Genomic DNA, 13,054 nt, shown 5'->3' on the forward strand with positions numbered 1-13,054 from the left:
TTCATGATGAAATTGTGGATGACAAAATCGTTGGATACCCTTTTCATTTTATCCAAGATGGAACAAGTTTAAGTCCAAAGCAAGAGAAAAAATGGAAAGTTTATACAATACTTTTAGGCATCAAGAGGAAACTAGGCACATTTTATGTGGAAGGAAAGTGTTCAAATGTAGTTGAAGCAATACCAATATTTGAAAACATGGAAGTGACTGTGGTGGGACCTATGCATAAACAACCACGAGTGGAAAATATGTCTTTGTCAGTGGAACAAGCCATAGTTGTTGATCCTAGTGTATTGTCATCTTGGGAGAAAAATGTTAAAAGCTTAATGGAAGAGTTTGTCAATAAGAAAACTACTCTAAAAGTATATTCAGAAAAGGGAGAATCTAAAATAAAGATCCATTGTGAAATTTGTGGCATTGATTATGGAACAGGTTATGTACCCTTGGCAGTGCAAACAACACGCAACTTCAAAAACCATCATCTAAAAACAGGGGTCCATCAACAATGCCTTTCAATGCCAAGTGGTAGTGAAATTCCTTCATGTAATGAAGTACAATAGACAATGATGGCTGGAGATCAATTTCATATTCATCAAGCAATCAAACTTCTAGATGATTTCAACAAGACACAAGAGCCTAATTTGTTCAAGGTGGTGGAAGCAACACTTGCTGACTATAAGGACATGAAAAATGTGAGAGTGGAATGTACACAATGCAATAAATGGTTTTTTTTAGTGCTGACAAGTGGTAATATTGTCAGTTCTCTAAATGGACACATGAAATCAAAGAAGCACACTACTACTACTACTACAAATGAGGTTTCACGTGAGGATATCAGGCTAAGAAGTGACATGGTTGGGAGACCCAAGAATCCTACATATGATAAGTCCCAAAAAAGTTTGACTAATTTTTTGGTCCCATTATCACCATCAGTATTACATAGGGGTTCTACAAGTGTAGATACTTCTACTTTAGGTGTGTTAATTATCAGCTAGAATAAAATTGAATATGAATTTGTATGTTATTTTATCTATCTTACTTCAAATTTATTTGTTTATTGTCATCTTATTATAGCTCAATTATCTCTGTTGTTACTAAAATGTTGGGGGTATTGCTATCCTTATATTGATAGAAATGGGGAGAGATTGGAAACAAAGGTCCTAATGGATGATCAAAGGGGTGGAAAATTATGGGCCATAGAGAAGCATACCAAGATCTTGTTATGTTATGAGGATATTGAATGTCGTATTGATGGTACATATAGGCATATTCATTGTGAGAGGGCTTCTAAAATAGGGATCCCATTTGATTCATTAACATGCAACTTTTGCAAGTTGGTTACAGAATGTGATGACTTCATGATGCGATTATATTGTGAATCAATGTGCACCAAAAAAAGAAGTGAACGAGATACAGGAAAAGGTAGAAGACTTGATTATTTGACTCAAAATGAACTGAAGAATGTTGCAAGGGTTACAAATGCTACCCATTGATCAACAATGTGATCTCTTTGGTGGGAGACGACAAAGGTTGTTGAACTTTCTATTAGAATGAGATCCCTAAAGGAAAAGTTGTTTGAATTGACAAAAAGGAAGGATGTCTTTAGGTTTTGCAAGGTGTGTGTGAGGCACATAAGAAATGGAAATTACAAGGTAAATATTCAGTTTGGGAATTTGTCAAGGATATTTTTCATAACTTAATGCATGCAAAAGCAGGGAGAAGGTATAGTACATCCACAAAATCCCTTTATAAGATGATAAAGCTATGGGGAGGTCCTAGTTTCCGTAGATTTATTAGCTTGAAATTCGATGGTCCTTCAATATCTACGAATTTAAACAAAGTTAGAAGGTCATTAGCATATATCCTAGGGGAACACGAGCACATTTTTGAGGTAGTCAGAAACGTTTATGCTTCTTATAAAGCCAAGCATGGTATGGATGGCCCAATTCCTATATTTCTCACTGAAGATGAAACAATTGTAAAAAAATATGCTACGTGGGTAGTAAAAAGTGATACATTGGTGGGGTTTTGTGCTATGAACGAAGAACATCAATGGCAATCACATTTCTTGGTGAGAGTTGGTGAGGGACATGTAGGCTATGAGATTATAACAGATTCTCTTAAGAAAAATGTTATTGGCCATTATGCACGTGTTATTATTGCAAGCACTTTACATGAAAATCTTCCTCGTTTAGTTGTTGTTCTTCATCGATCATGCAATAGGTTCAATGCAAATTTTATTTATCATCAATGGGAAAAGGTGGAATCTATGTGGAAGAAACACGTGGAAAATAATTTGGGACCTATTGTTGGTCATTCCTCAGATGGGAATAAGAAAAGAAGACAATTTATGTTGAAGGATTATTCTTCAACATCAGGTCTCCATTATCAAATTCGTTGGGAAGGGTGGAGGCTAATCAGGTTATACAATGGTTGCAATGTAATAGGATTGCATGAACAAGATTATATCCACAACGTTAAAAAGCTAGTGAATCTCTTGTTTAGTGGTCAATGAGAATTGGCTTTAGGAAATGATTACATAAGTTTTGGTCATGTTAGAATGGTTTATCACACTTTTAAAGTGGACGATCACAAGCTTAAGGGTGAATATATAGAGAGGATGGATCGAAAAAATTAGGGATCCACACAACACATTACTTCAAGGCATGTCCATAGGTGTTTGAAAGAGTTGAGAAGTACACGAAGTGGAAAGTTAGAGAGGACACTAGCTACAAAGACTTGTCTAGTGATTGTTGCTGACTACATTGACATGTTTATGTCTCATAGTTTGAGCCTTTGGGAAAGCATGTGAAATGCTTCATGAGTTCATCATTTCTTCACATTATGGTTATGTTGGGTACATAAACAATATCTTACTAATGTCAACATAAATTTCATCAGCAAAGAAGCATATAAAGATTGAAAATTTCTTTCCATTTTGCAGTTTTGTTGATGACATTGTTTCTAGATCATTACTATAACTTTGCATGTGTTTTGTGCCTGACTAGGACAGATGTATGTGAGAACTTATTTAGTAAATTTCGTGGGATGGTTAGAGTGGAGAGGGCCCATGATTTCACTGACTTGGTTCATGCTGTTGGGAACCCATCATAGAGTTGCTGAAGAAGAATCAAATCCGCAAGGTCATTTTAATAAATCTCATAAGAAGCAAGAAAGAATTCGGAATAGATTGCAACAAGAAACAAAACAAAACATTGACATATTATCGCAATATGATTCAGTATCCACAAACGCTAAAATTTTAGAAACCCTTAAGATTGGATTCAATGATGCACAAGACATTTTATCAACTCTTGGAATGTAACTAGAAAATTACACTTAATCTTCTTGGTGGGTTAAACCATGGACAAAGGATGAAAATTATCCAACATTTCAAATTGTGGATGAAGTAGTTGATGCTTCTCCAACGAGTTGTTAAAACTCTATATTCCAATCTTCATCATCATTGGTACACAATGAAAGTGAATTGAAAAAAATGGAAAGTGAGTGGAGACACAAGTTGGATGAAATTTTAGATTCCATTGATGAAAATGGAAGCAAAATGATAAAGCCAGTGGTGGATCTTGATGGTAAGTATATATGTTTAAAGCATGTTTGGTTAGTCAGTTGAATGGAAATCTAACATTCTCCAAAGATAGGTTGACAAAATTGAGAAATAGGGTCTACTTTAGGCGAGATGGGAAGGCTCCAAAAAGGGGTGTTTGAATTGGTTTTGGGATTGGGTCAGATTGTGGGGTGTTGTCTGAAAGCAACTCAATTCCGCCCACTAAACATACTACAAGAAAATGTGTTCCTCGAAGTACAAAACAAGGTGTTTCTTGTGGAACGTGGTACATTGGAATGGTTCAAAGAATAAGGAAGAATGATGCTAATAGGGTGATTTATTACCATAATGACATTGACCTTTTGGATAGATTAGAAGGCATCGAGCTTCAGTTATGTTGGTATAGTAGAATAAAGGGGCAATGCATGTATAAGTATGATTTGACAAATCATGCTTTTGTACAACTTGAATACGTTATATAGCAATCACAAACTTATCATACAATCCCAGGAATGATACATACAAATTAGAAGAATGTGATTACAAAGTTTTTTCAGATTTTGAGAAAAATTTGAACAAGGTAGATTTTCAAAACATTCTACTTTCTCTTTCCTTAGGTATTTCCATATGTTGGATCATGTATAAATAATTATTGGTTGTATTTTTGTTGATTTTTTTATATGAATCTAATTTTAATTTTGTTTGTTTTGTTTTAGCTCTAGTGAATAGTTCAAATGGTGAATGTTCAGGATAACTCAACCTTTTTTTGCTACCTACTTTTTGGTGTAATTTTCTTTCACTAGAAATTCATGCTTTTGTAGTTGTGCTTCATTCAAACGTTTATTTGGTATTTCCCCCATAAAAACAATAGAATTACATACCTATATAACTATATGTACCCCTTACCTCAACACTTGTGTTGGATTCCTTCCACTGTGCTTCCTCTCAAGTTCGTCCATTTAATAATGAAACAAAAGAACAGGTGGTTCCTTTTTCATGAATATGTTTTAAGGATAAGTATGTGGTTCTTCTTACTAATGCTAACATTTTCCTTGAATTTTTAGATTAATGGCTTGCTTGCTAGAGAGGATATCAAGGATCTGATGGCACGAGCTTCAGTCAGATGGTTTATGTTCACTCAAGTCAACAAATTTACACCAGAGAAACATCGAGCACATGAAGTGCATTTTATTTTGAACGTTTATGTGGTAGTTGGCTTTCCTATTTTTAAATTGGACATATAAATCAGAGTCTGTAGTTCAAATGTGCCATGAGAGTCTTTTTGGAAGTGTTTATGTTTTGGCCATATGCATGGGGTCTACAACAGTTAAATTGCACTTGGTTATTATTGAAAATTAAGTCCTCAATCATATTTTGGGCATTTCCTTTCAGTGCTTTCACTAAATGACATTAACATTAATTACTATATGTAAAGGCTTTTGGACGTGTGATGGTAGTTTGTTTTTAAATTATTTGCAACTTTATTGAGATATGTGCTTCTGGTAGATTGGAAGGGTGATGGCACTTTGCTTTCCCAGAATCTCAAAGATCGTTGGTAAGCTTTTAGAATTCTTGAATTCTTGCAATAAATGATATGAACTACATAAGCAGTTTGAAAGGGCACTTCTGAATCAATTTGAATATCACACTTTGCATATCATGTAGTTTGGACCCTTGTTACTGGGCACTTTTCAGTCAATTTGAAAGCATCTTGGGTCATTATGAAATGATTTATTTTATGAGGCTAATTCATATCTATCTTGAATTTCATTTTGGCTCATTTAAGGCACAGAGAAGCTCTTTCTTGAGGCCCTTCTTGACCTTTATGAGACCACCCCCCCCCCCTTTGTTGAAGGCTTTTTTGTATTAATTCTAGGCCTCTTCTGGGACCTCTTTGGGCCCTCTTCTTGGTAGACCTTAGTATTATTTGACCTAAGTATTTTCAATGGCATCTCTATGGACAAAATTTGGGATAATTATGAGTGAAGTTGGAGGACATTATTGTGTTATCTCTCTATGGTTTCTAGAATAATATGATGGCCATTTAATCCTCTATTTTGGGCTCTTCTGAAAGCAATATATATATATTCAAAATACTTCTAAGGCAGATTGTTTGTACCCTTATCCTCACATTTTGCAATATTTATCATTTCTACCAAATTTGAAGGGTTTGTTGAGTTATATCACTGTTTGGAGTTGCATCTAGGACTGATCAACGACTTATTCAAAGAAATGATAGAAGCCTATAAGGAAATGATGGCTATAATCAAGTTAGGCCTTGTTTCTGAAACAGTTATAAGAAATCTATTATTGGCCATCTCAAGGGTAGATCTCTCAATCACTACTGGTATTGGTGTAATTTCCTAAATTTCAATTTGATTTTATGTTGTTCAATAATGATTATTATATTAGAAAGTGTATTATGTACAATTTTGATTACTTTTTATTTCCTTCCATTAATTGACTTTTTTTTATGTGCAATGTTAGACTATTTCAACGTTACCTTGTAGTCATACCCTTATATTTTACATATTGCTTAACTATTTTTACATAGTAAATGTTGTTGCAACAAAGAGCATGGGAATTCCATCCCAACAACATGTTATCTATAGGTGGATGTTGAAGCATAAGGTAGATGTGTTGTAAATGGCCATCTTTTAGTTAGATATTTGGAGCATTACTAAGATTAACTTGCTATTGCATACAATAATTATACTTATTTTCTTTTCCCTTTGCAACACCTTATTGACTGTTTATGCACTGTATCTGCACAAAATTATTTTCTATTGAAAATGGCAAGAAGAATCGGTAATTGTCCTTTTACAAGTCTTGGTGGGGAGGTATGCAAAAATGTTCTTGGGACATTGTAATTTTATTTAAGGTTTTAAATTTAAATTTATTATTCGTTTCAACTTTGGCATGACAGACAGATGTTCTTCGCAGGACTCTTTAGATAAGTATCTTCCTGGATGTGAGTTTATCATTGTTGACTCCACAAAGAATTATGCACATTTATCATTTCAAAACAAATGGAGGAACTGGTGTATCAAATCTTTTTGGTGAAAAAGGAAATGCAGGCAGATGTTTCAGCATTAGTTGAAGAGTGCATTGGAGAATATAGTGCAATTCCCACCTTAAGTTAGATATCAGACCTCCATTTTCAGTTGATTTTCAACAAGTGATATTTTTGTGCTTACTGTAAGACATTTTCCCTGATATTTGTTGCTTAGATGTGGTTGAAGGCTTCATATTAATACTGCATACAAAAACAAGTGTGACTCTTCAGAAGGGGATAAAGCAACAAACTTTCTAGATCTCGCATAGAAGAAGGCATTCTTTTGTCCTGAAGCTTATGGCATGCTCATTGAAGAAGACATGAGAAGAGAAGGATGTTGTTCTATTTAAAGTTGTCACTGGTCTCAAAATTCTGTTGGGAATTTTTAGTTTTGAACTCCTCTACAGGGTTAATTTTGTAAGTCATCATGTGCTCAGAAGTAAGGGTTCTCTGTGACCCACTTTCCTCTCAGTATAGCATCTCTGATCTCCCAGTAATGTACAAAGCCATAATGCAATGGCCATTGGCTTTGAATCTCATTCATTAATGCAATTACGACTTGCTCATATGTACTAAATTCTAAGCTACGTCGATATACAATGCTCATCTAATTCACCCAAAACCACTCACATCAAGTCCCCTTTCCACGGAGGATATAGTGGAATAACTATTGGAATTCAAGTCAAATTTGGCTGCCATTTTGAGAATTTAGTATTCCTGTTTGAGCATTTTTTAACTTGATTCTTATAAAATTTCCATGCGGAGATAGAGCAATAGAAAAGGTTGATTATATTCATGTAGAGATATAGCACTAGAGAAGACTGGTTGTTTTTATCTGGAGATAGAGCACTAGAAAAGGTTGATTATTTTCATGTAGGTTGTTATATTTCGAGTTTCTCACAATCAGTTAATATGGTTTTTGTCAGGCATAAATTTTTTTGATGCTTTCCATTTTGAAGTGGATCTCCATACGTAAATACATATATATCTTGTGTTACAGGTTGAAAACAAGAACCTCCCACCTGTGGTGAAAAGTGAAATTTCAAAGGAGTTGAAGAGTCTTAATGAATCACTTCATGGAGGTATAAAAGTGGTGGTGAATAATGACAAATTTTTCAATCATAGTTGCGGACATTGAAGGACCAGGTACATTCTAATGTAACATTATTTGGTTTTGATAAGCTATTATATTTGTCAAAAATAAATTCAAAATGTTAAGTTAGGATATGGATGAAAAATAAAGAAAAATAAAAAAATGTTAGGACAATTGTTCATATTATATATATGCATATCAGATAAAATGTTAAGAGTTAGGTTCCCTAAATAATGGAGGAAAAAGGAAACAAAAAATTTTAGGGAAATAAAAGAAAATAAAATATTCGGTTCAAAAATAATAAATTCAAAGGCTTCTTGTTTAAATGCACCACACAAGAAATGTTAAATTTTTACTAATTGATGATTAATTTCCCTTAAAAAGGTATTAATATTTGTTATAAATATTTTGACATTAAATTTTATGTTAAATGGCACATATATTTTTTTAGGCCAAAGTCACTAGTCGACAAAACATCTTGTCAGCTTCAAATAAAAAGCCCACGTCATCGAACGGTGGATTTACTCCCTCCCAAATCAACAACGGGGAGAAACTTTGCACCCCCCCAACCATTTTCCATTAACTTGGAGGGGGGGGGGGCGGGGGGGTAAGAAAAGTGGTTTTAATGGAGGACGCCCCAACCTTATGTGTCACAATCTCACAACTCTGCACCTGCCCCCTGATCAAAACCATAAACGATCTGCTACCCCCTCCAAAATCCGTCAATGGTTTTCTTGTGCTAACGGTTCTCCATCCCGCGCTTTGATCATTATCCCTTGACCAATCAAACACTGCCACCTCACATATCCATTGCCAAGATGTCATACTCATTCTTCCTATTCATCTGTTATAGCTCCGCTCCTAAAACATTAAAGCTGCTACGGTCATAAAACAAACCATTAGCCAAACCTTGCATGCTATAAATAGACCTAAACCCATCTCTTTTTCACTTTCGTTTGACTCTTTACTGTTGGTTGCAGGTGAAACAATTTCCTTGCACAAAACCTCTTGCCATTTGATCAATCTATCACCAGATTCAAGGAGTGTACATGTTATCCAGTCAACTTACAACCATCTTTCATCTCATTCTTTTTCCTATCAGTATGGCTCCAAAAGGGAAATCTAAAAAGTAGAAAATGAAAGAAAGTGTTTCTACCACCACCCCAGTCAATCTTGTCCATGTTCCCCTCGATGAATCCCTTTTCAATATTGCGGATGCCATGTGTGAGTTCGACTTCCATGAACTTCACCTATGGCTCAGACAAAAATACCTTGACCAATAATACCCAATCAGATTCTAGGAATCACTGTTGCCTTTCTTTAGCTTCATAAAAACACATGGTTTCCCTAAAATGATTAACCGATGCCAGGCCATATATGACCCCATGAAAAGAGCAGTGGTGGTTTAGAATGGAGACATTATGATCACCATCTCTGCTGAAATCATTAACTAGGTGCTCTTAATTCCTCAATTAGACTCTCTCAGCCATTTGTCAGAAGCAACACTTATGGATTTGTACCATAAGCTAACCTTTCGACAAAGAGCCCAAATCTTTGAGATATTTTTTCCTGAAGATGCAGAATTACCAGAAAGGAATCCACCCTACCCATCTTCCATATTTCTTGAAGCCTCCGGGCATTATATTTCTCTACTTTCCTACTTGTTAGGATATCCATATGACCATTCTATTGATGAACCCATCCTTGGATCCCTTTCCATCTTCAACAAAGATCAACAACCAACATTCATGTATAATTAGAGTCAATTCCTGGCTGATAATATACATGAACAAGTCATGAATCTCACTATAAAGGGGTGTTCAACTACAAATTTGTAATTTTCCACATGTTTCTTTTTCAGCAGGGATACCTTTTTCCCATCAAGCTCAACAAACAAGATGAACAAGGAGTGAATCACTCAGTGATTAATTGGATTGAAATAGTTAGGACCACTTTCACAAGCTCTTCATTCTCAGACTTTATAGATACATTCATACATCCAGTGGCACAACTTATCAACAGTTAGAGAGAGCCAAGGGTTGGAGATGAAATAAAGAGGATTTACACTTAAGTGAGAAAACTAAAAGCAATCACTAGTATTTATACCAGAACTATACAAAGATAAGGGTATATGGTTGCGAGCTTGCACCATATAATCTACCCAAGTATGTTCCATTAAGAAACTTTTCTCTGGGATATATTAGGCATATGATCAACATGGATGACCTGCACTTTGTGTTAGGAAAAAAAATCTCAATTTAAAATCATGTAAAAAATCGGATCATTCATTTGCAACAACACATCGGCTGGTGTTGAGGCAGATACATTGTTAAAGAAAATGAATTTTCAGCCTAGCTTTACCTGGACTTATGACCCTTTTGGTATAATTTATGCCTTCAAAGTTGAATTAAAAATGACTCCCTATAATCATACTCTAAGACCAGAAATAGAAAAGTTCGTGAATCAAAAACGGTAGGTTGATGGGACACTTCAAGAGGCAGATGAACAGGTTTTATCCACCCCCAATGAACATACTCCAGTTGCTCAGAGCAAGCAATAGAAAAGGGTGAGAGAGGATACTTTATCTATTGAGGAGACTATGAAGGAGTTCATTTTACAACAGAAGAAGCCAATGATTGGATTGACACCATGAATAGAAGAAAATCAACTAGTAATAATTGATCTTAGAGATCCAGAAGATTCTACATCAGGAGGAGCTAGTGTTCCAAGAACTCCTCCTACAACTTCACCTTCTAGAGAACCTCTAGAAATCATTTATTCCATAGGAACCCGTTCATCGTATGATCAAAAAATATTCTCAAAGTACCTTGAAATTAAACAGAAGAATGAGACTTTGAAGTCTAATGTATACAATCAATTTTGGAAACAAACGCCAACTTCCCATCTTAGGTTTCTTTCTACTTTCGATAGTGAGAAAGGAAGAATGCAAATGGGTTTATTGCAAGCCCAAATCCCATTTCCTAAGTCTCCATAAGATTATAAAAAAACTATATTTCCATTTGATGCCAATCAAATCCACCCAATTGACCAGATGGATATGCACAGACAGACTGATGAGATGTTGTTTTCCACCATGACAACTATAGTTATGTCCCTTTCCAAACTTAGGACTGCCCTATCCAACGCTCAATCTCATCTTAGGATAGAAAATATTTCTCCATTAGCCAAGGATAACAGGGTAAAGGCACTTGAGGACTTAGTGATTAAACTAGGATATGATCCCAAAGATGTCAAAGTTGCATATTTAGTCCTCGAAAAGAAAGATGTAGACATTGTTGCATTAAAGAAACTTTTGAACCTTCCCTCTATAGAAGATCCTGTAGTGAAGGAAATAGTAGAAAAGGAACAGCAAAAGGAGGACATGCTCAAGCTTACCATTGAGCAAAATATACAACTAAAGAAAATGGAACAGCAGGTTGAAGAATTAGTAAAGGAGAAAGAAGCAGCACGACTTGCTATGGTTTGAGTCACAACAGTCCCAATAATAGTTGCAGGTAACTATAAGAATATCATATTTTTAGACTTCATTATATTGTTTTAGGTATATTTATAATTATCTAGGTACACCTTAGCAGTGCAAAAAAAAAAAAATCCAAGGCTTTCTGAATTTTTTTTCCTATGAAGGCTTCCCAGACATGATTTTCGTCATAGTCTACATGCAAATGTGTATTGCTGAGGTCAGTCTGTGATATGTAATGAGAAATATTGGGTATGGTTGTATTACACATCTGTTAACTTGTTAATGCTTTTTCGCTATGTTACAACTAATAAGTGAGTGTATCCTTAATAATAAGTGAGTTTTTTTTTGTTCCTTATCATTTAGTTCTCCTTAGTAATAAATTTAATTATTGTCCCTTTTAGCAGGTAGGAAAATATTTATTGTTGATGTTATCTATGTAAAATGATAACTTATGTCTAACATTTACAACCACACATAGAGAGCCCCTACTTCAATTCTGTTAGGGCTAAAACTGCCTCCAATTTCAACTCTTTTATATCATTATTACCAAAAATTTCTGCAGTGTTGTTGCAAAGCCACTTCTGAACATTATCATTCGATGTAGATTCATATAGAGCTGTAAGCTCAAGGCCCACGCCCTACAAATCAATGCAGCCTTCTTTAACAACAAAAACCAAATTTGAGCGAAAGATATCAACATACATAGCAACACGTTCGAAATCTACATGGGACGAACCCTTCGCTGCTATGCAGGCTATAACAAGTTTCGAATCCCTCAAGAAGGCATGACCACTTTCATAACTGTGTTCCAGATCTTCCTCTATAGCCAATGTTATATCACAAGATCAAACATCAACCATTGATTCCTTGATGAAAACAAGTACATTGAAATAAAAGAAATCTTATTTCTCACAAAACGTTTTGATTCTTCATCCTTTATCTGCTTCAATGCCTCCAAATCCATCTTAATCTTGTCAAAATATAATCAGTAACCTATTTTTCTATTGTGATCCTCCACTAGATTTATGCCATCATCAATCACCACAGCTCCAGGCTTCAGGGAGTCAACATGAACCAAATTGGCCATACCTCCAGTAGAAATAACAATATCTGCCTCCTGAGTAATATATTGGACCAATTTCAAATGGCATGAATGCGAATGGATGCTCTATGGATTTTGCAATTCCCACACTGAATCGTGATGGGTTAAATTCCTTTACATCATTTCCCCACAATGATGGATCATGGCAGATTGCAAGGATGGGAAGTAGAGGGCCAGTGCCTATAGGAATTGAGAGGTTTCCAAGCTCCATTACTTTGTGTGTCTGTTGTTCTCGTGGCAAAGATAAATGTTGTACATGCGAATCATGGCCAGACAGGACCGTATTCCCACTTTAACCCTGCACTATTATTGAAACCACAAACAGATTTCGGAGAGGGTCTCAAATGGTAAATGTTTTTGGACATGGGGGGTTCAAACTCCTTCTGCTAATGCCATGTAGTATCAAAATAGCTTTGGAAAAACAATATTTTGGACGCTCCCCAGTTGTTAAAGCTCGGATGGACTTGGGGGGTCCAAAATGAAATGATAATCTTTGATCTTTATGCACTAATTTTTTACCATTGAAAAGTGATTGATATTTATCCCATGTACTTAGCATATTATTTAATGCATTGAACAAGGTATGTAAAGATCATGAAATCATCATAAGTGAGTTGAAATTGAACGGATCAGTATTATCCCATCTATGCATAACATATGAAACTCGACTACTTTTGGTATCAGAGAGGGGAGAAGCATTACATCGACCTATGAGAAAGCAAACCTTTGGCTTCCATCTCGGTAGTTGTATTATTCAT

Source organism: Pinus tabuliformis, chromosome 4_1, assembly GCF_031772625.1.
Source record: "Pinus tabuliformis cultivar Carrire ecotype Pingquan chromosome 4_1, CPIR1, whole genome shotgun sequence".
NCBI lineage: Eukaryota > Viridiplantae > Streptophyta > Pinopsida > Pinales > Pinaceae > Pinus > Pinus tabuliformis.